This window comes from Pristis pectinata, chromosome 7, assembly GCF_009764475.1.
Source record: "Pristis pectinata isolate sPriPec2 chromosome 7, sPriPec2.1.pri, whole genome shotgun sequence".
Classification (NCBI taxonomy): domain Eukaryota; kingdom Metazoa; phylum Chordata; class Chondrichthyes; order Rhinopristiformes; family Pristidae; genus Pristis; species Pristis pectinata.
The window spans coordinates 48,729,574-48,753,693 of NC_067411.1; the positions used below are offsets into that span (position 1 = coordinate 48,729,574).

Here is a 24,120-nt window from a genome sequence, read left to right on the forward strand (position 1 = left end):
ACAAAGTCTCACATTGGAACTGTTAGCTAAGAAGGCACTGAGATAGAGGCTCCAATTTCAAGGCAGTTTTAAATATCAGCCATCTGACTCTTTGGATTACATGCATGTGCTATAAGGAATCAGAACAACATTGTTGCAATATTGCAGTAACTTCATCATCTCTGCCTCTTTATTACAGTGACAGATAAATGATGGAATACTTTCCACTTGCTGCGATGTGTGGAATTATATCTGCACGAAGGGAATCTATAATTGTTGAGGACAAAAGTATAATACTGCAGATGCAGAAAATCAGAAATAAAATTTTACATGCTAGAATTCTCGATAGGTCAAGTATCTGTGGAAATAGAGAGAGAGAGAGAGAGAGAGAGAGAGAGAGAGTTTTAGTTTTAGTTTGGTGACCTTATTCTAGAATTGGCCTCTGCCAAATACCAACAACATTGCCTTTGTTCAACATGCATGCTGGAGGAACTCAGCAGGTCAGGTAGCATCTATGGAGGGAAATAAACAGTTGACATTTCGGGTTAAGACCCTTCATCAGGACTGGTAAGGGTCCAGTATTTTGTGTGTGTTGCTCCAGATTCCAGCATCTGCAGAATCTCTTGTGTCTACATTGCCTTTGTTTCCAGTTTTAATGATAATGTTGGTATTAGTCCTTAGTGAGTGAAGTGCTGCAGATTCAGACAAATGTTTCTTACAATGAATGGAAAACTTGAGAAGGACAATATCTTACAAGCACAAGAAAAACCAGAGGTGGTAAGAAACCAGAGAAACAAGTGTGATAGACCAGAGATTCTGAAGATGAACAGATCCCCTGTGCAGGTTGATGATTCCTGGCCAAAGACAAAGCAAGACATAGCAGTCCAGTAGGTTGTCATCTCATTCACTACCTCAACCATACAATACAGTTACCACTGGTACATTGTGGTTGCAGTGTGTGTCAGCAACAAGATCACTGCAGAAACTTACACAGGCTTCTCTATCAACATTTCCCAAGCCTATGCTCTCTAAGACACAGAAAGGCAAAAGCAGGAGACATGCATGTACTCACTGCAAGTTTCCCTCCAAATTCTACATGTCCCTTCCTGAAAGTAATCATTGTTGGACAGCTTCTTGGTCACCTTTCACAATATTCAGACTTGATAAACTGAATTCAAATTCTTAAATAGTCATGTGTGAAGTTGGATTTTTTAAAAATCTTTAATGGAGGTAGGGATTACTGATTTGTCTCACATTTATTGTTCATCATTCTGCACGAATATAGGAAACACACACACACACACACACACACACTCCTTGTTCTCTAATTATGGAACATTAAAATGGTGAGCACTGATTAAAATTATGCATAGCCAGGAAAACAATATTGTGACTTTCAGAGATTCATCAGTACCTATCTTACATCATCAGCAATAAAAAAAATAAATTGTGCTTATTTGTAATTTCAAAAGATTCCATACCTTCTTGGAAGATATGCAGGTGTATTTGTGTGTGTGTGTGTGTGTGTGTGTGTGTGTGTGTGTGTGTGTGTGTGTGTGTGTGTGTGTGTGTGTGTGTTTGTGTGTGTGTGTTTTCCTGGGGAATGCCAATATTTCTGCATGGAATTGCTGGCATTTCCCCAATCAAGCTGCCAGGCAGATCAAGACTTCTCCACAGATCCAGAAGATTAAATCTGTCATTCAAACTGTGCTCCACTGGACTGGCAGGACACCAGCTTCCTGCTGTGGTGAACATCAGCTCCAGGGTTGAGATCCATGCCATTTGCCCTCAGAGTATGAGCAGAGTTTTAACATGATGACCTCAGTTATATATTGTACATCAGTTGATGGCATTGTGCACATCCAGCAGCCTAAGTTCATAAGTACTTCATGCACAACTAGAACATCCCTATAATTTTCCAAGCCATGTCATGCAAGTGCCAATCTCATTTAGTGATTGACTTAGTAGATGAAGTTCCATCTTGTGCCACATAAAAGCATTGAACAATGCAATAAAATTCATTGGGCACCATTTTTACTGGCACATTCATTTCTTACTGGAAAAGAACAACTGTAAGTGTGAGTTATTCTATGCCTGGAAGGAATTATGTGTGCTTAATAGTCAGTGTGGACTTAGTGGGCCAAAAGGCCTGCTTCCATGCTGTATGACTCTTTGAATTAGTCACAAGAAATGTTGTGTGCATCATTTTTACATCATTGCATGTGTTTTCATAAATGTAGCAGGCAAAATAATGTCCTTTGTGTTATGCAACAGCTTATATTGTTTGAACAACAGAAATATGTTTATTTAATTTGAATTTAGCCCAGAGTCCCTTTAATTTTCTTCATCAAAGACAAAGGTCGGGGGGGGGGGGGTGATTGGTTGGAATCCTAATCAATCCAATCATTGTTTAAAATTACCTATGCAAATTAATTAATGCAAATAGATGAATTTAGTTGAACCATGGGTCTTTACTAATATGTCTTTACCTGTTGGTATGTAGACAGATTATATTTATGGTTAGGAAATAAATTAAAAGCACAGCAGAACTGAAGGGCTCACTTGATTCATGTTCAAACCAAGTGAAGATAAAAGAATGGCATCCACCATTGAAGGAAAGGGGGGCAATTTTGATTTTGAACTGATAACTGAGATGCTTGAATATTTGCTGAATAAAGTTTTGAAAGGACAGCTTCATTAAAGCATGTCAGACCAGTGGGCAGAACCAGAGTGGGACTGGGAGTTAAAAGGAAGGTATGCGAAATGGTGGGAAAATGTTGCTGATTTCCATGATCAGACTAACTGACATTTCGGTGGGGTCGGTGTTGGGTTCGCTACTTTTCACGTTATATGTTAATGATCTGGATAATGAAATTGATGGCTTTGTGGCCAAGTTTGCAGATGATACAAAGATAGGTAGAGGGGCAGGTAGTGTTGAGGAAGCAGGGAGTCTGCAGAAGGACTTGGACAGGTTGGGAGAATGGGCAAAGAAGGGGCAGATTAGTATACTGCGTAGGGAAGTGTATGGACATGCACTTTGGTAGAAGGAATAAAGGCGTAGACTATTTTCTAAATGGGAGAAAATTCAGAAATCAGAGATGCAAAGGGACTTGGAGTCCTAGTGCAGGAGTCTCTAAAAGTTAACTTGCAGGTTGAGCTGGTAGTAAAGAAGGCAAATGCAATGTTAGCATTCATTTCGAGGGGACTAGAATATAAAAGCAAGGATGTAATGCTGAGGCTTTATAAGGCGTTGGTCAGACCACATTTGGAGTATTGTGAGCAGTTTTGGGCCCCATATCTAAGGAAGGATCTGCTGGCATTGGAGATGGTCCAGAGGAGGTTTACAAGAATGATCCCAGGAATGAAAGGATTAACATATGAAGAGCGTATGAGGAGGGGGGACCTCATTGAAACCTACCGAATATTGAAAGGCCTGGATAGAGCAGACATGGAGAGGATGTTTCCAGTAGTGGGAGAGTCTAGGACCAGAGGGCACAGCCTCAGAGTAGAAGGGTGTCCCTTTAGAACAGAGATGAGGAGGTATTTCTTTAGGGAGAGGGTGCTGAATATGTGGAATTCATTGCCATAAATGGCTGTGGAGGCCAAGTCATTAGGTATATTTAAAGCAGAGGTTGATAGGTTCTTGACTAGTAGGGACGTCAAAGGTTACTGGGAGAAGGCAGGAGAATGGTGTTGAGAAGGGAAAATAAATCAACAATGATCGAATGGCGGAGCAGACTCAATGGGCTGAATGGCCTAATTCTGCTCCTGTGTCTTATGGTCTTAAGGTCTTATTTCCTTCAGCCTGTGTTGGAATCTAGTCAATGGCAATAGAGAAAGAAATTATTGCTCATCACCTTAGCTGTCTGCTATAAGTCATTGTTAGCAGGTGAGGAAGTAAAAGAAATATTTTGTTGTCATTTCATTAAAACTCGATTAACATTTTTTTATGTTCCTATTCCACTTCAGCTCCAGAGACTGGGATTTATCAGCTTTGTTGATAGTCAGTATTGCTGTGGCGCAGATGAAATTAAGTTGGCTATCTGATGCATAGCTGCATAATATTATGGTGCAAAAACAGGTCAATCAGTGCCTCTGGGTTCATACCAGTTCTTATGCACAACACACCTCCTCTCAGCCTCTGTTATATAACACCATCAACACATTCTTCTGAAATTATTAATCACTTTCTTTCACTTATGCTGACTACTTCTGCTGTCCCCTGAAGGCAGAAACATTTTACTTTATCAAACAATTTCACAACCTTAAAGATCTGGTAGAACTCTTTATTTTCAAACAAAGGCTCACTTTATTCAATCCTTTCTGATAGCTAGAACTTTTCAGTTTGGATAGCACCCTGGTAAATTTTTTCTGTTCCTTCCCTAATGCTTCTATATCATTTTAATGAAAATGAGGTTAGTTAATGGAGACTCAAGAGACTGCAGACGCTGGAATCTGGAGCAACAAACAATCTGCTGGAGAAACTCAGTGGGTCGAGCAGCATCTGTAGGAGGAAAGAAATTGTCAACATTTCGGGTCAAAACCCTGCATCGGGACTGAGAGTGGAGAGGTGAGATGGCTGGTGCAAAGTAGTGGTGAGAAAGGAGTCTGAGGTGATTGGTGGACTGAGGAGGGGTAAAACATTACAGGCAGGTTGTGTCAGTAGGGGAGGGGAGAGGGGAGCATGGGGGGAATTTGTGTATAGTGAAAGTCATCTCCAACCTTCATACTCACCTCCCCCCACCTTTCTTCATCTTCATTTTTTCTCTCTCTCTTTGTCTGCCTCCATCTATATTCACTTGCCACTGTCTGACAAAGCTGACAATTCCTTTCCTCCCACAGATGCTGCCTGATCTGCTGAGTTACTCCAGCAGATTATTTGTTGCTCATTGTAATCTAACTAATGTACGATGCAAGTGTAACATAACTTCCCTTTTTGTCAATGCCAAGTGATTGAATTGAGTATAGGAACAGCAGGGTTTAAAGGGTCTTCATTTCAGCTCTGTCTCTGCCCCATGGAAGAATGTTTCTTTCATCCTTGTCTTCCTCCCCAGGTGATCAATGTAATCAGACATGCAATGCATATTAGGACACACTGAAAATAAAGTAACCTACTGTGCTGTAGATTTGCCGTGTTATTATGGAAATTGGATTCAACTGTAGCAACTTGATCAATGACATTCAATGTCATTTTTTTTCCCACAGACCTGCAATGTTGTTGGAGCTCTTTGAATTCAGATTGTATTGTGTGTCTTTGGAATAGACAAGATGGTGTATCAATATCTGAAAGATATTTAGCCATTGGCTTTCTAGTAGTGTTGATTTGTAGTATTTCCTCAATTCATATCATAATACGACTGAGAAGTGTTCAGAACATCCTCGAACACCCCACAGTGAAAACTCCAAACTGCCACACCAAAAAAAAATCTAAAAATGCTTTTTTCCTTTTAAATGCAGATTCTGCACCTACGTCAAAACTACTTTGTCTTAAAAAAAAACTTCCTATTTTCATAAATAATCTCTGGCAATAGTCTTATTTGAATTTTTTTCCAACTGTCCACTGTTGTTACTACTTGATACAAATAATGTTTTATGAATGCCGGTATTTTGACAGCAGTTGTAAAGATGGATTGAAACTACATTAGCAGGTGTACCTTGGTGGGCAGGTGAAGTGTCCTGCTCCTTTTGCTGTTTGTCCATGTTCATCCTCAAATGCTAAGTTTTGCCTCTTCTTGACTGAGTGCTGTTCCAGGGCCTCTGGTTTATCCCCCACCAACAGGAACCTGCAGCCGAGATCATCCAGTCACCTATTTTCCAGTTCTCCTCACGTTTTATCCAATCATATTGACTGCAAGTACATGTCCAGACACCTATAATGCTGTGCTCTCCATTCCACTGTGTTCTGTCCCATCACAAGTTCCTATTATCCCTAATTTCATGGTCCATTCTGCATACATGGAAACAAATGGCATTGTAAACTGCAATTAAGTTTTAGTATTTCCCCTTTTTATTTCCCCTTTACCAATTTAATTAAAACAATGAATATAACCATAGTTTATGAAATTAAATGTAGATTAGCTTGGCCAAACATAATAAACTCATCAAAGAGATTGTAGTTTGGATGCATACTGGAAAGAAAATGCTTATTAACTATTCCAATAGCTTAAGGAGTTTTGGCATGACTTACATTTATTATTCTTTCAGAGTGTTTTCCTGATGTACTTGCCAAACCTACAGTTCCTTACAGTGCAATTTCGCATGGAATTATTTTTAAAAAACATATGTTTCTTGTGTTTTCTGTCTAAGGTAGGCTATACAGATCAAGCAGCAAGGATCTTACATTAGAATCATTAGCTCTTTTACTTTGGCTGAGCCGTCATTTGTCTCCCCATTGCTGCTTTCAAATCAGATACACCTCGCCCCTGTCTTTCTCTGAAATGCCTCACTCTCCTCTGTTTCTGGGCTGTTCTGCTGTTCACCCACCTTTGACAGAGGTTCTAGTTTTCTTCCATTGCCACTCTCAAACTGAGTCTCATAAGATATAGGGGGTACCTCTGCATATTGCAAATGGGCTTTGCCGAACTCTCCCAACTATATTTAGAAAACAAATTGCAGCTTATTGAAATAACCAATATATTCAAAAAGCCTTGTGAAACAACTCATCAACTGTGAAATATCTTTGCTCCCAAGCTGCATATTATTCAGCTATCTTCCATTGACATCTGTATTAATGCTAAATGACACATAACTGGATGGTGATATTCTATATAATGAAATAAATAGAAATAAAATGAGCTGCTCCCTGCCAATGACTTCCAATCATTCCTGGATTAAAATAATATGATTCAGGATGCCTGACAAGTATTGTTTAGCAATAAACTGTCACGCTTCTTATTTCAGGCAGGGTGCATCCTTCAGTCCGATATGGATGGCATGGAGGTTTGACACATTTTTGCAATTTTTGTTCCTGATTTTAATTCTTACCATAGAACCATAGAACCATACAGCACAAAACAGGCCCTCCGGCCCACCATGTTGTGCCGTCCATCAAACCACCCTCACACTATCTAACCCTTTCCTCCCACATATCCCTCTATCTCACATTTGTCCATATGCCTATCCAACAAACTCTTGAACCTGTCCAATGTATCTGCCTCCACCACCACCCCAGGCAGTGCATTCCATGCACCAACCACTCTCTGGGTGAAAAACCTCCCCCTGACATCTCCCCTGAACCTCCCACTCATAACCTTAAAGCCATGCCCTCTTGTCTTGAGCATTGGTGCCCTGGGAAGGAGGCACTGACTGTCTACTCTATCTATTCCTCTCAATATTTTATATACCTCTATCATGTCTCCTCTCATCCTCCTCCTTTCCAGTGAATAAAGCCCTAGCACCTTAAGCCTCTCCTCATATTCAATACAGTCTAATCCAGGCAGCATCCTGGTAAATCTCCTCTGCACCCTCTCCAACGCCTCCACATCCTTCCTATAGTGTGGCGACCAGAACTGAACACAGTACTCTAAGTGTGGTCTAACTAGAGTTTCGTAAAGTTGCATCATCACTTTGCGGCTCTTAAACTCAATCCCACGATTTATGAAAGCTAACATCCCATAGGCCTTCTTAACTGCTCTTTCCACCTGTGAGGCAACTTTCAGTGAACTGTGACTATGAACCCCCAGATCCCTCTGCTCCTCTACACTGCCAAGTACCTTGCCATTTACCTTGTACTCTGCCCTGGAGTTTCTCCTTCCAAAGTGTACCACCTCACACTTCTCCGGATTGAACTCCATCTGCCACTTGTCAGCCCAGCTCTGCATCCTATCAATATCCCTCTGTAAGCTCCAACAGCCCTCCACACTATTCACAACACCGCTGATCTTAGTGTCGTCCACAAACTTACTAACCCAGCCTTCCACCCCCTCATCTAAGTCATCTATAAATATCACAAAAAGTAGAGGTCCCAGAACCGATCTTTGCGGGACACCACTAGTCACTGCCCTCCAACCCGAGGGCACTCCCTCCACCACAACCCTCTGCTTTCTATAGGCAAGCCAATTCCTAATCCACATAGCCAAGCTTCCTTGGATCCCTTGGCCCCTGACCTTCTGAAGAAGCCTACCATGAGGAACCTTATCAAACGCCTTACTAAAATCCATATAGAGCACATCCACCACACTACCCTCATCAATCTTCCTCGTCACCTCCTCAAAGAACTTTATCAGGCTTGTGAGACAAGATCTTGCCTTCACAAAGCCATGCTGGCTGTCCCTAATCAGTCCATGATTCTCTAGCTGTTCATAGATCCTATCCCTTAGAATCCTTTCTAACAGCTTACCCACCACAGACGTGAGACTCACCGGTCTGTAATTCCCTGGACTATCCCTATTACCTTTTTTGAACAAGGGGACAACATTCGCCACCCTCCAATCCTCCGGCACCATCCCCGTGGACAACGAGGACTCAAAGATCCTTACCAGCCGTTCAACAATCTCCTCCCTCGCCTCTCGAAGCAGCCTGGGGAATATCCTGTGAGGCCCCGGAGATTTATCCATCTTGATATTATTTAACAACTTCAACACATCCTCTCTCTTGATATCTACAACCTCGAGAACATTGCCCTTACCAACACTCCCTTCCGCGTCATCAAGACCCCTCTCCTTGGTGAATACCGAAGAGAAGTATTCATTGAGATCTTCTCCCACTTCCGCCGCTTCCAGGCACATTCTCCCACCTTTGTCTTTAATCAGACCTACCTTTACCCTAGCCATCCTCCTACCCTTCACGTATGTGAAAAAGGCCTTGGGATTTTCCTTAACCCTACTAGCCAATGCCTTTTCATGTCCCCTTCTAGCTCTCCTCAGCCCTTTCTTAAGTTCCTTCCTCGCTACTTTATATTCCTCACGGGCCCTGTCTGAACCTTGCTGCTTATATCTTATGTATGCTACCTTCTTCTCCCTAACTAGTCATTCCACCTCTCTCGTCACCTACGGTTCCTTCACCTTGCCATTCCTTCTCTGCCTCACTGGGATATATTTATCCCTAACATCCTGCATAAGATCCCTGAACATCAACCACATCTCCATAGTTCATTTCCCTTCAAAAAGGACATCCTAATTTACATTCCCAAGTTCTCTCCTTATAGCCTCATAGTTTGCCCTTCCCCAATTAAATATCTTCTTGTCCTCTCTGCACCTGTCCCTGTCCATGACAATTTTAAAGGTTATGGAGCAATGGTCACTGTCCCCCAAATGCTCACCCACCAATAGATCCTTCACCTGTCCCGGTTCATTTCCTAAAACTAGATCTAGCATGGCATTCCCTCTAGTCGGCCTGTCGACATACTGCATCAGGAATCCCTCCTGGACACATTTAACAAATTCCGTCCCATCTAAACCTTTGGCACTAAGCAGGTTCCAATCTATATTTGGGAAGTTGAAGTCTCCCATTATAACAACCCTGTTATTTTTGCTTCTATCCAAACACTGCCTACCAATCTGCTCCTCTATATCTCTACTGCTACCGGGGGGCCTATAGAATACTCCTAGTAGAGTAACTGCTGCTTTCTTGTTCCTTACTTCCACCCATACGGGCTCTAGAGATGATCCTTCTACAACATCCATACTTTCCGCAGCCGTAACAGTGTCCCTGACCAGTATCACCACCTCTCCTCCTCTTCTCTCCCCTTCCCTATCCCTCTTAAAGCACCGAAAACCAGGAATATTCAATATCCACTCCTGCCCTGACGTCAGCCACGTCTCAGTAACAGCCACAATATCATAGTCCCCCATACTTATCCAAGCCCTCAGTTCATCTCCCTTATTCCTGACGCTTCTTGCATTTAAGTAAACACACTTCAGTCCATCTACCTTACTACTTTTATAGCCTGTATTCTGCTTCTCCTTCCCCAAAGCCTCTCTACCTGTTTGATCTAACTTTTCCCCATCCCTTTCTTCCTCTGACTGACTCCTCTGGTTCCCTTCCCCCTCACAAACTAGTTTAAACCCTCCCGAACCACCCTAACAAACCTAGCCGCAAGGATATTGGCCCCCTTCTGGTTCTGGTGTAACCCGTACAAACAGCATGTTAACATGGGAAAGGGGCTTGCCACACAAGGTAACAGCTGCAATGCCATAAGTGGTTAATGCGATCTGAATAGAAAGTTTGTCTGAAGAATAGAAGAATAGGTGAAGAGTAGAAGAAAGTTTTGGACAACAGACACAATTACATTAAGGCAGGAGAATTGTAAACTGTTGCTTTACTGCTGCAACCCCTTTCTACCTCCTCTATTGATACCAATACTCCATCATCCTCCCCCAGGCAATCCAATCCTTGAAGACAACAAACTGCTGCTGCTTCCTTATTTGCCGTGATTGAAGTTCCAGCAGCTGCAGTTTCTAATTGTTTTCTACATCTGATGTTTCTTAAGCCTGAAGGAAACCTAGATAAAAAGACTGCTTTTAGAGTTGATGCCTTGTTCACAGATTAATTTCTAAATCAGAGCACAAACATCTGTCAGCAATTTGAGATATGTTCAAAACTGATGCAAACATTCAAATGTCTGAGCAATTCCTAAAGCTCCATTCTGTAAGAGTATCACAGAATCCGACAGGAGGGGACATTCAGCCTATTGAGTTAGTGGCAGCTCACTGTAAGAGTGACCTCTCTGCTCTTTCCCTATAGTCCTGCAAATATTTCCTTTTATACACAATTCATATTTGAAAGCTACCAGTAAAGCCACTTCTGTCACCCCTTTGGCAGTGGACTTTAGATCATAAAAACTTGATGTATAAAAAAATTCTCATCTTCGCTCTACCAGTTCTTTTCACCAATTATCTTCAATCTCTGTTCTCGGGATCAAACTATTTTACAGTACCTACTGGATCAGAATGAGCCTCATCAACCCTGAGGAAGAAACTTAGACCTGAATTAGAATTTTTAAGGAATAGTGAAAGGTGAAATAGATTGAACAGAGCAACACAAATCGTGGATACACAGTGAATGAACTTCTATTTACCCAGGTAGAAAAAAAGACTTGGCTTCACAGTGATCATTCACTATACTCAAATACTGACATGAAACATTATGACACTCGGCTGTTTCTATTCCTGCCCATTGATGCCATCCTGATTACTAAGCAGTGAACTGTGCTGGATAATACAATGAGAGCAAACACTGAAGGAAGACAGAATCAGGCTCTGTCACAGTTTCCTTCCAATTGAAAAGCCTTCCAGCACTTGCAGTTTGCAATTGTGCCTCATGAATGTTACTGGAGGTTGGTTGGTGCCTGAGGAAGCATGCCAGTCAAGTACTGAAGTTTCCAGGTATGCTGGAGAGCAAGCTAGGAAAGAATGCTCCCTGTCTTCAACAATGGAGCTTTTAAAGAAGTACACCAATAATGCACCACCTTCAATTGTAAACAACTTGTTAAGACACTGACTACTTATGTGACTGGAGCAGTAGGCATTTCAACATTGCTTCCTTTTTCCTCCTATTTTCTGAATATGTTCATTAAACATGGATGCAGAATAGAAGATTATTTTGATAGCTTTGTCCTTGTATTAATGAAAGTATAATCCACAAGATATTGCATTAACTATCAGTTGGTATTTATTGTCCATCCTTAAAGGACCAGAAGAAGATAGTTGTGGTCTTTCCCTGCAGTCATTATCTGGAAGGTGAAGATAACTTTAGTAAAGGCAAGGTCCTGGACAGAATCATGGGCAGATTTGGAGCATCTAAACACAATTTTTTGCCATGTGGAGAGTACAACAATTCTCACAACTACCTTGCTTTATAATGGTGTTGCAATGGGGCAATGTGCATTGTCATGCAGCATAATAAACATGATCTGAAACAGGCATGGTTGTCAACTTACAGCTTGCATCATGTTGCCAAACTCAAATTATTCATGCATATTTCATACCGGAGGATAATATGTAACCTCATCTTAACATGAGTTCTGGCAGATACTAAAACAAGGATCATAGAATTTACAGCAGGAAATTGGCCAGTCCAATTAGTCCATCCACCTGACCTATGCCAGAATTTATATTCCAACTCCCAAATTATTTCATCTAACCCAACCACTATATCCATGTATTCCTTCCTCCCTCACATACTCAATTAGCTTCTCTTTGGAGACATCGATTCTACTCACCTCAACCTGCTGTCAAGTTCCACAAACTAACTGGTTAGGTCAAGATATTTCTCTTTAATTCTTCATTGAGTTTATTTGTTATTTAATTTATTCAGGACTATATAACACATAGAGTGATAAATTGGATAAAGCTGGAAAATGGACACTGATATCACAATGCACATTTAATCCCAGTCCATTTGTGGTTGCAACCAACACATAAAATGTATACTATCATCTTATTATCATGATCTCAGTGACCAGCCAATGCCACTGCCTTAGAGCATCACTGTGGGAGGTAGGTTCATCAGTGGTAAGCACAAAGCTAGTATTGACTCGGGGCAATCTGCATCACTCTGTGAAGAAGTCTTTTGTGCTTGGAAAAGGTCACTGCACGGGTCTTTGAAGCTTACTAGAAATTATGGTGGAATAAGGGAGAGAGCATGCACACAGATTTTCTGGCAGCACACTGGAGAACTTGATAGATGAGGTGTAGATGAGTTGGAGACGTGAGATAAGAAGATGTTTTACACACAGAGGATTGAGGGTTTTGAATCTCACTATCTGAAAGGATGGAAGAGGTAGACACATTCATTAAAGTTGAACTTGAAGTATGAACTTGAAGAACTGTGACCTGCAGGACTACGGACCTAGTGCTGGAAATTGGGATTAGGTGGAGTCACCCTTTTTCAACTGACACAGACGTGATGGACTGAAAGGCCTCCTTCTGTTTAGTAAATTTTCTATGATTCTAGGATTCGATGAGAGAGGTCCTCTGCTACCAGTGTGCTAGGAAGCCCTGCAGGCAAACACTGAAGCAGCAGCGGGAGGAGGAAGCTGTCAAAGTCAATCAAAGAGGATATGTGTGTGCTGATGGTGATGCAGTTTTCAATTAAGGAAATAGCAATTTAGAGACCGGAGTTCAAATATGGTTTGGAATTTTAATTGTTGTGATTAAACAGATGCAGTGAAGATGAACAGAGAAAAGGTAAGTTGGGAACAAGAGTGCAAAAAGGAATCGATATTGTAGGATTTGAAACTACTAGCTTATCTGTTGGTTGCTTTAAAAATTTTTTTTTAATTTTTTAAATTTTATTTACAGCGTGGTAACAGGCCCTTCAGGCCCAATGAGTCCACGCCACCCATTTCAAACCCAAATTAACCTACCCGTACATTTTTGTAATGTGGGAGGAAACCGGAGCACCCGGAGGAAACCCACACAGACACGGGAGAACGTACAAACTCCTTACAGACAGCGACGGGAATCGAACCCCGATCGCTGGCGCTGTAATAGCGTTGTGCTAACCGCTACGCTACCGTGCTGATCAAAAAGAACCTTCTGATCTTGTTTCCTTCCATCCACTTCCTCCTCCTCCTTTTTATGTTCCTCCTTCTCCTCCTCTGTATTTCTGCCATGGACTGACCCTGCAGGGTTGCTGAGTTCTGGACCACACAACTTGCAGTCCTGCTGTGTTGTAAAGAGCAGACTGGTCCACAGATCAGAAGTGTTACTTGAGTACACTGAAGGTCCACTCAGTGCTCTGCTCTCCAGCTTGCATTGCAGAATGCAGGTATGAACTGAGTGGTGGAAGGATGGCCCTTGTCTTTAAGAAGGCTCTCTTTGATTTGGTGTTGGCTGTAAAATGGAGAACACAACAGAATGTCACAAAATAATAGTGTTTGTGTGGAGTCTACGGCAGTGACCACACGATCTCTTGAAGTGGGCACAGAGCAGCTGCACAGTCAGGCTGTGAAAGTCCTTTCAATGAAGGACATTTCAGCATTCAGATATGCCATCCTCAGCACCATGTGAGTGCATTCAGTGCCACTCCACACCCATCGAGTATCCCCCATTCCAGGCACACATGATTTCTTGCTGCCAGCAGCTGTCAGAGAAGAAGGAGCTGAATTTCTCTCACAGAGCAGACAGCATCTGTGACCTCCCTAACATTTTGCTATGCTCTATATAGTGAGATGTGGCAGATGTCCCTTGCTCCAGAAGCTTACAAATTCACGGGCAGCATTACCTTTGTGAATAATTCAGTTCTGACTTTACTGTGGGGTTTCACTTGTGGCTAGCACTTGTGGTAAATCTCTTAGAAAAGTAGAACCTCCTAAGGCGTTGCTCTTCATTTATGTGTGTACAGGAAAACCATTCCTTGAACATCATTGATGCATGTGACTCCCTACCTGAGGGCCCTTTCCACCCCATCTCGTAGTTCTATGAGGCATCTCATTATCCCCCCTCTCATACTGCACTCAGCCACCAATGCCATCATTTCTGGAAGGAACAGGGTTTGCCTAAAGTCAGGATACATTTTCTCCTGTTACATCTGATATGGTGCCAAAAGTGAACCAGTACTTCTAGACAACCAACACTCCTACAAACCAATCAAACATGAACCCACAAGTAGTTGATGGTGCGGGCTGGTGGGGGTGTGGTCATTGGGTTAATAGAAGGGGGTTCATTTTGCTACTAAACACTGGGACCAATATAGCATTAGTTGCATCACTGAGGTTTGCCATCAAATTAGCACTGCATGAAGATTAAGATCATGATCACCCATCTTTGTATACACCCGGTGTGCCCGAGAATTATGTACAAATTAGCCATTTCCCTGGATGGACGACGGGTGTGAGTTGTAGTAAAAATGTGCACCTGCAATATTCAAAGCAAATTGGCATCAGCTAAGCCTGGACAATAGCAGGTATGGACCCAGTATACTGTTCCAGTATTTTCTGTGTTTGTTTCAGATTTCCAGTATCTGCAACTTTCTTGAATTTCCGGAATTATTTATTTTTGCCTCCTTATTAACCCCTGTTCAATATTGTGAAGACTTCTAATTGATTAGCCCTCAGCTTCCCCTTTCCTGGAGTATTTTAACTTTACTCTAATGGCAAAGCATAAGACTGGGGCCATACACAATTTTAGAACATCCAGTACAGATGCACCATCTTTTTATGGTTGGCTCAGCTGAAGTTTAAGTCAGTTAATAAAAAAAAACATTCATCATGTTGACTAGATCTAAGTTATTATTCTGGTCATCACATTGCATAAAACAACTGTGAGAAATGCACTGCTGTTTACATCATTGCCACACACTGGTGTAAATTAATAATGGTGGAAACCTTTCATTCCTTTCATTGAAAGTGGCCTTGACCTTCACTGAAATATTTACTATTTACATTAGATAATCTTGCTTTACATATGTCTTTCTCTGTATTCCAGAATCTAATCTTTCTACAACCTCTCTGATTTGAAGGATGAACATTAATTTAAGTTAACATGTGGAAAAATAAAATCCCTACTGCTTTGCTTCCACAAGATAGCAGCAATATTCATAATTTATATGATGATGTTACCCATGCATAGACTAAATAATCTGGTGACGGTGGTATAGCGGTTAGTGTGACACTATTACAGGGCCAGCGACCCAGGTTCAATTCTGGCAACTGTCTGTAAAGAGCTTGTACGTTATCCCCGTGCCTGCATGGGTTTCTTCCAGGTGCTCCAGTTTCCTCCCACATTCCAAAGACATACGGATTAGGAAGTTGTGGGCATGCTATGTTGGAGCCAGAAGTGTGGTGACACTTGCAGGCTGCCCCCAGAAAACTCTACGCAAAGATGCATTTCACTGTGTGTTTCGATGTACATGTGACTAATAAAGATCTTATCTTAAAGATTTGGTTTCTTATTAATGCTGACAATTACAAAATGACTTGATCTACTCAATTTTGCTCATTAAAAGTATAAAGAGGATGCTTCCACCATGACATGTTCTCACATTCAAATAAAGTCATAGAACATTGTGTAATACAATCTTGACATCTTATTGGGAGATTTGATTTTTTTTACCCAAGACCCATTTTTGTAAGTCATACAATCAATGGGGGGAGTAGATGAGGACGCAAAAGGAAATGAGTTCTAATGGCCCAGCAAAGACTATAAATAGAGTCATGCTGAATTTTGTCTGAACTGTTTAATTGAGCAGTACAGAGCAATGGCCCATATCTAAGGGACTACAGATATTGAGTCAAGATTGACTGATTGTCCAGACCTGGATATTGGAACAAGAATTGAACACTTTATCTGGTGGAACACCAGGGGAAAAAATTCTTCACTAGAACTCTTGGCTATCTACAAAGCAAAAATGATTCTCATTTTTCATATTTTCATCATGACTTAAAGGAGGCTATTAGACCCATGAGTCTCTGTCACTTCCCAGAGCAATCCTATCAGTCCTACTTGCACATTTATTTCCCTGTAACCTATTCTGCCTCATTGACTAGCCTTTGATTCTCCTGCCACATATATCCATTTGGTGCAAATTACGGTATCATATTAAACTACCAATCAGCCTGACCCAGTGTTTCCCTGACCCAGTAACCCTCCAGACCATGTAGGAAACCAGAGCTCTGGGGGAAATCCGCATGGTCACAGGGAGAATGAGCAGGCTCTATATGAACAGCACCTGAGATTGAGATCAAACCCAGGTCCCTGAAGCTGTCAGACAGCAGCTCTACCTATTGTGCCATTATCTGTCAGTATAAAAATAACATAATTAAATGAATGGAAATAAGATGTAGGAGCAGAATTAGGTCATTCAGCCCATCGAGTCTACTCTGCCATTCAATCACCACTGATTTTTTTTCAACTTCATTCTCTTGCCTTCTCCCCGTAGCCCTTAACCCCCTTAGCAATCAAGAACCTATCAATCTCCACCTTAAGTAGCTTGGCCTCCACAGCCCTCTGTGACAACAAATTCCACAGATTCACCATCCTGTGGCAGACGAAATTCCTCCTTATCTTAGTTTTAAAGTGACGTACTTTTATTCTGAGGCTGTGCCCTTGGATCCCAGACTCTCCTACTAATGGAAACATCCTCTCCATGTGCACTCTACTGAGGCTTTTCAGTATCCAGTAGGTTCCAATGGGATCTCCCCTCATCCTTCTGAACTCTAGCGAATACAGAACCAGAGCCATCAAACACTTCTCAAAGGTTAAACCTTTCATTCCTGAGATCATTCTTGTGAACCACTTTTAGACCATCTCCAGGGCCAACGCATCTTAGATATGGGGACCAAAATTGCTCACAATATTCCAAATGTGGTCTGACCAATACCTTATAAAGCCTCAGTAGTACATCCCTGTGGAACACTACTAGTCACTGGCAGCCATCCTAAAAAGGACCCTTTATCCCCACTCTCTGCCTTCTGCCAGTCAGCCAATCTTTTATCCATGCTAATACCTTACCTCTAACACCATAAGCTCTTATCTTGTTTAGCAGCCTCATGTGCGGCACCATGTCCTTGAAATTATTGATAGTAACACAACTTCTTCTTAGACACCAATAACTTTAATTTTCCACTTGTACTTTAATTTTAATGCTTGTGATTTAATGTTTTAAATTTAACACTATATTCTGCATTCTGTTTTTCTTTTTACTACCTTAATGTACTCATGTATGGCGCGACCTTTCTGGATGGCACGAAACAAAAGCTTTTCACTGTATCTCAGTACCTGTGACAATAATGAACCAATGCCTGTACTGATAAGTCAGTTTTGTCTTCTGCTTGTATTTATTCCATTTTCTGTCTTCGGCCTACAGCAGAATTTGACTTCAAGTGCACCAGCTTTCAGGAGTAAGAAAAGAGGAGGAGAGAGATAAAGCTGGGAATAGATAGAAATATCACAACACGAGAGCTCATTTACTGGCTTAAATATAAAAAAAATGTTAAACCTTGCTGAGCTTTACCTGATGCATTGGACATATGGATCAACATACACAAAATGCTGGGGAACTCAGCAGGTCAGGCAGCATCAATGGAGGGAAATAAACAGTCGATGTTTTGGGTCGAAACCCTTTATCAGGACATATGGATGTCATGTGCGGATCATTGATTGTCTACAGGTAACATGAAGTGTTGGCATAAAAGCAACTGCCAGTTAGCTCCTGGCTATTGACCTGTAGGAGGATGATTTTGTAAATACCCATCAATATGGACTCTTGCAAAAGCTCCATGGTACACCAGAGGCAAGCACAAAACAAAATCATGGGATAAATGTTATATTTCGGCACTGAGGTACTGATTGTAAGGAAAGTTCAAGCTTTCTAAAAACAAGTGAAGAAACTGTTTTGAAATTAAATGGAAAAAGTGCATTTGAGGCAGTAGGTATGTTCAGATATCATTGACATATTTCCTTATGACATAGAAGGCTTTTCAGTCCATTGAGCTCATGCTGGTCTTTGAGCACTTCCATTCCCCCGTTAATTTCCCCTGTAACCTACTCTCCCTGTGTTCCCATCATCTAAACAACAACCCACCCCCCAAATTCTGCCACTCACCTGCACACTCAGGGTAATTTACAGTAGCCAATTAATCTACCAATCCTCACAGTACTGGAAGGTGGAAAGAAACAGGACCACCATCATCATCACAGGGAGAATGTGTAAACTTCATACAGACAGTACCAGAGGTCAGGATTGAACTTGGGTCACTGTGAGACAGTAGCTCTACCAGCTGAGTTCTGAATGCAGATATGATAATCAATGGTACTGTGGTGCTCAAGTCCTTGAAAGACAATTTTAGTTTAAGATTCAGGCAATAATTGATGAAAATTGAATAAATAATATAAAACATGAATTCTACAGAAATTGTGTTGCAACAAATGTTTAATACTAAAGGACATGCTTTTAAGGTGAGAGGGGGAATGTTCAAAGTAGATGTGCGGGGCAGGTATTTTTACACAGAGACTTGTGGGTGCCTGGAATGCACTGCCAGGGGTGGTGATGGAGACACATCAATGGAGGTGTTTAAGAGGCTCTTAGATAGGTACATGAATATGAGGAGAATAGAGGGATATGGACTATGTGCAGGCAGAAGAATTTGATGTCATTAGCTTTATAAGTTCAGCACAAAACCATGGGCCAAAGGGCCTGTTCTTATCCTGTACTGTTCTATGTTCTATGATTCTATAATAAAGTCACAAACTCATGGCTCTGTTTAGACTTATTTAGACCTACCAGAACCAATATTAATTCAGTAAGCCCAGTTACCTATTTATTATAGAAACTATTTTTCTTAGATTCCATATTTAAATTATTTTTAAATACATTACGTTCAATAACAGATATGTTGAACAGGTGCAATATATTCACTGAGAAAAACTAGACCCACAATGCCTACATCAAGTTGGTTCCTTTTAGCAGAAAATACAAGTTTCAGTTTTTATCACAAAACACAGCTCAAAATAATGGAGGGGATTCCCATGGCACAGTTGGCTTAACATTTTTTTTTCACCATCATTCTCATTTTATCCAAGAACAGTGTTCATTCAGGCCAAATCAGTCTAGAGGTGATGTGCAGGAGGAGAGGACAGCTGGTTCACTTGGCTTGTGGTGGTTTTAATGAGCCTACAGCTGAGGGCTAGCATGTGTCCACTTTTTAATAGCTTGCCTTAAAAGGTGACAGCAGGGTTGCTCAGAGAGAAGATTCCCCAGTTTGATGTCAAAAAGCTTTTTTCTCCTCCTGTTTTTGTCCTGGGTCTGAAGAACTAGTTACTTCCCTCACACATGCTATAAATAGGTCTGACAAAGGACTTTTGAACTGGAGGATGAAGAGTTCTAAATAACTTCCAGAACAGCAAACTCTGTTTAAATCTGGTGGAAAATTTCTGGTGCATTGAAATTACTGTAAGTTAAATTTCAATGCACCTAATATCCTTCTTGTAATTAAAATTAGGAAAAGTCATTTTTTTCAACATTATCCATTGGAACATTATGAAAATAACTTGGAATATTGCAATTTCCACAAAATGTACTTCTCTAAGTGTTTTTAAGATAGCAAAATACAAAAAGTCAATTGTATTGTCCCTCCAGAAATTATTATTTAAAGCTTCTTAAGTAATTAAACCATTTGCTGCAGACAATGTTGTAAACCTCATTACAGTTGCTGTGCACTCAGAGTGGAACTGGCCGAATGACTCAGATAAATGTTAACAATGAGGAACTAAAATGCTCTTAACATCTTTAGTGGAATAATGTGAGCATAATTTCAGTGGGATGTTCATAGATGCCAAGGAGACAACAAGCATGGGACTAGTTCAAGGTTCAAACTCCATTTCCAACGATGAGGCTGATAGTTCAGTACTGCACTTATGGAGTAGCACATTGTTAGAGGTGCAGTCCTCTGGGTAAGATATTGATTTGACAAGTCTTACATCTATAGAGCAGCTTTATTGCAGAAAGATGTCTTATGGAACTTCACTCAAGTGTGATCAGATAAAATTGTGTTATTGACTCACAAAACGAGTTGCATTTGGGCCATACAAGAGCAAAGCAATGACCATCTCCAGCAAGAGAGGGTCTAACTAGTTACTCTTGACATTAAATGGCATTACCATCAACATCGTGGGCAGGTCACCATTATCTAGAACTGCAGCAGTTGGAGAAGGTGGCTCACTACTGCCTATTCAAGGGCAATAAAGCATAGAGCAAAAACTGCTGGCCTTGCCACCAATACCTGCACCCTAATAAATGAATAAATAATAATGATAATAATGAATAAAAAATAAAAAGAGGTATGTATATTCATGTATATTCATTGAAGAGGTACATATTAAAGAGATGCAGTATTTTACCAAGGTCTCTGTTGCGTGCTGAGATGAATACTGAAGATCCAGTGGTATTCATTAAACAAGAGCACAGCATATCTCTCTCTCTCTCTCTCTCTCTCTCTCTCTAACTCAAGGCAGAGAAGGAGCTAGGCAAAAATGAAACAGCCAAGCACATTAAATACATGCACAGACAACTCTGCATTACCCGTTACAGTAATTCACAAAGATTCATGTGATAAAGCATCAAGATCAGTTGCTGAAAATCTGCAAGGGAGTGATGCTAATTATTGTGTTATTAAGTAACTTATTCTGGATCTAAAGTTTAAGCATTAGGTCTGAAAATTGATGGGAAAGTAGATTTGTTTTCTTTGGCTAATTACATCATAGGGCACTTTACACTGATTGAATTTATGATATAGCTGCATAGTGTCAGGAGGGAATACATGCTGCCTTTGGTCTGTGAGTATGTTGCAAAGTGTTGTGGAGACCTGAAACGTATGTAAAAAAATGGCCTGGAAGTGGAATGGTGTGGTACAGATGTATTAATGGCCAATGTGTCGTGGACCAGCCAATATTTTGTTCAAGGACTTGTCACTGTAAGATTCACTGGCATAGCAGTTGAGGGCATTGCTCTGGAGAAAAGCTAGGGGTGGGATTGGGCTCAGGAATGAGGATCAGCTGAATTGTTGGATGTGGGGTGATGGAAGTTTGAGGCAAAAGTTAGACTGAGAGGTTGGTAAGGAAGTTTGGGACAAGAGATTGGCCAGGAATTGATTGTAATTTTGAGAGGCGACAGGTTTGGATGGGGCATCTGATTGAGGGTAATGTGGGAAGTCATCGGCAGGGAAGGGGTTTGGCAGTCAGGATGAGGGTTGATTGCTGGGTTGGTAATGGGTCTCATGATCAGATCAGGATGTTAGAAGGGGTTTGTGTCAAGTGGTTGCTGGGAGTTTGGGCAAGGCTCAGCCTGAGGGGAATCAGTGGAAAGTGCCTGGCAGGGGTTCAATAGTATTGGACGGTTTCGGTAGGGGTTTGGGTGTAAGGGATAAGCTGAGAAATATTGGGGCAGTATTTCAAATTGGGTGGGTGTTCAGTAAGATTGTCGGAATGAAATCAGCTGCTGGAGAATGAGGAGAGATGCAGGCAGAGCATGGGTCAGTCCAATACTTCGACTGGGTGGTTCAAGGTCAGAGAGGGATTGGACATTGGCAGGAGATCTTGGTAATGGAAGGCTGGGAGTGGGCGAAGATGGCAAATTGTTCATCAGAGGGAAGGGGGGTGGTCTGATGAACATCAAGAGCTGGGGAGCAGGGTGGGTATTGAGACTACGGGGACATGGGTGTTGGTGCCCAAGGGTGAATTGTTGCAATAGGCTGATATTTAATTCACAAGTATCTAGCTGAAATGGTTTCCTAACACAGGACTCCATGGCCTTGGTACTGCACCGGGTGGTCCCCTTTGAGTCATATTGAAATGAGCTTCACAGACCTGATGAAGACCTACTTCTGCATGCATGGCTGTCCCATCCCAGCACTGCCAGTAGGAAAACCACTGTCCACTGTGCTCTAGTTTGAAAAGCAACCATTCAGCAAAACTCTGTTTTCTCCCCTTGTCAATATCACACAATTTTCACCACATTGTTATTCACCCCTTTATTCCAAGACTCTCAGTTTTTCTAACCAGCCTTTTATGTAGGACTTTAGCAAATGCCTTCTGAAAATCCACACAAATGTCTGCTACATTCCTTTTCTCTGATACCTCATCAAAATAATCAAACAGGTTAGTCAAGCACACTTCGCCATTAACACCTTGATGCTGGGTCAATAAGACAATTCACTTCTCCCAAACTTATTTATTCAAGGGATGTGGGCTTCACAGGCTCAACCAGCATTAATTTGTCCATTCCTAATCACCTATGACAAGGTGATGGCAAGCTGCCTTCTTGAACTGCTACTGAAGTTGAGGTGTGGATATACTCACAATGCTGTTAAGGAGGGATTTCCGTTTTTGAACCAATGGCAGTGAAGGAATGGCTATATAGTTCCAAGTCAGGACGGTGTGTGGGGTGGAGGGCAACTTCCAGGTGGTGGTGTTCCCATGCTTTTGCTGCCCTTGTCCTTCTAGCTAATAAAGATTGTGGGTTTGGAAAGTGCGGTCTAAGGAGTCTTGGTGAGTTGCTGCAATCCATCCTGTAGATGGTACAAACTGCTGCTACTCTCTGCCAGTGGTTGAGTGAGTGAATGGTTGTGTATGGGGTGCCTTTAAGTGGACTGCTATGTCCTGTATGGTATTGAGCTTCCACTCATCCAGGCAAGTGGAGAGTATTTCATCACACTCCTGACTTAAACATTGTAGATGGTGGGCAGGCTTGTGGAGTTAGGAAGTGAGTTACTCACCTCAGGATTCCTAGCCTTTCACCTCCTCTTGTAGCCACATTGTGTATATGGCTACTCCAGTTCAGTTTCTTGTCAATGGTAAACCCCAGGATATTGATAGTGGGGGATTCATTGAATGTTGGGGGTGATAGCTGGATTTTCTCTTGTTGGATATTGGCATTGCCTGGTACTGTGTGATGTGAGTGTACTTTGCCACCTATCAGCCTATGTCTGGACATTATTCAGGTCTTGCTGCAATCGGATGTAAGCTGCTTCATTATCCGAGAAGTCGCAAATGGTGCTGAACATTGTACAATCATCAACAAACATCCTGCTTCTGATCTTATGATTGAGGGAAAGTCATTGATGAAGCAGCTAAAGATGGTTGGGTCTTTGACACTACCCTGAGGAACTTCTGCAGAGATGTTCTGTGGCTGAGATGATTGACCTCCAACCACCACAAGCATCTTTCTTTGTGCTAGGTATAATTCCAACCAAAGGAGGGTTTTCCCCCGATTTCCATTGACTCCAGTTTAGCCAGGGCTCTTTGATGCCACATTCCATCAAATGCTGCCTTGAAGGCAGTTACTCTCACTTCACCTCTGGAATTCAGCTCTTTTGTCCATATTTGGACTAAGGCTGTAATGAGTTAAGGAGCTGAGTGACTTTGGTGGAACCAAGCTGAGCTACTGTGAGTAGGTTGTTGCTAAGCAAGTGCCACTTGGTAGCACTATCGATTATCCCCTCCATACTTTACTGGCAGGAAGACTTAATGGGGTAATAATTGGATAGGGTGCTTATTGCTTCTAGAAGCTTTCCCACCACTAGCATTCAACTGACTGGTCAATATTTTGGTTCATCCTCTTCCCTCTCCCTGCTCCACCTACCCCCTTACCCCACTTTTTGAGCGAGGGTGTAATGTTTGCTGTTCTCTACACCTTTGGTGCCTCCTTGGTATCTAAGTATCACATCCTGTCCAGATAGCTTATTTACTTTGTACCAAAACTTCT

At 41.6% G+C, this 24,120-nt stretch overlaps 1 protein-coding gene across 1 annotated transcript in view; it reads left to right on the top strand.

Moving 5' to 3' along the window:
• chrna8 (cholinergic receptor, nicotinic, alpha 8) overlaps window positions 1–24,120 on the top strand; it is a 313,552-nt gene that overhangs the window by 167,904 nt on the left and 121,528 nt on the right. The gene's annotated exons all lie outside the window — the stretch shown is intronic.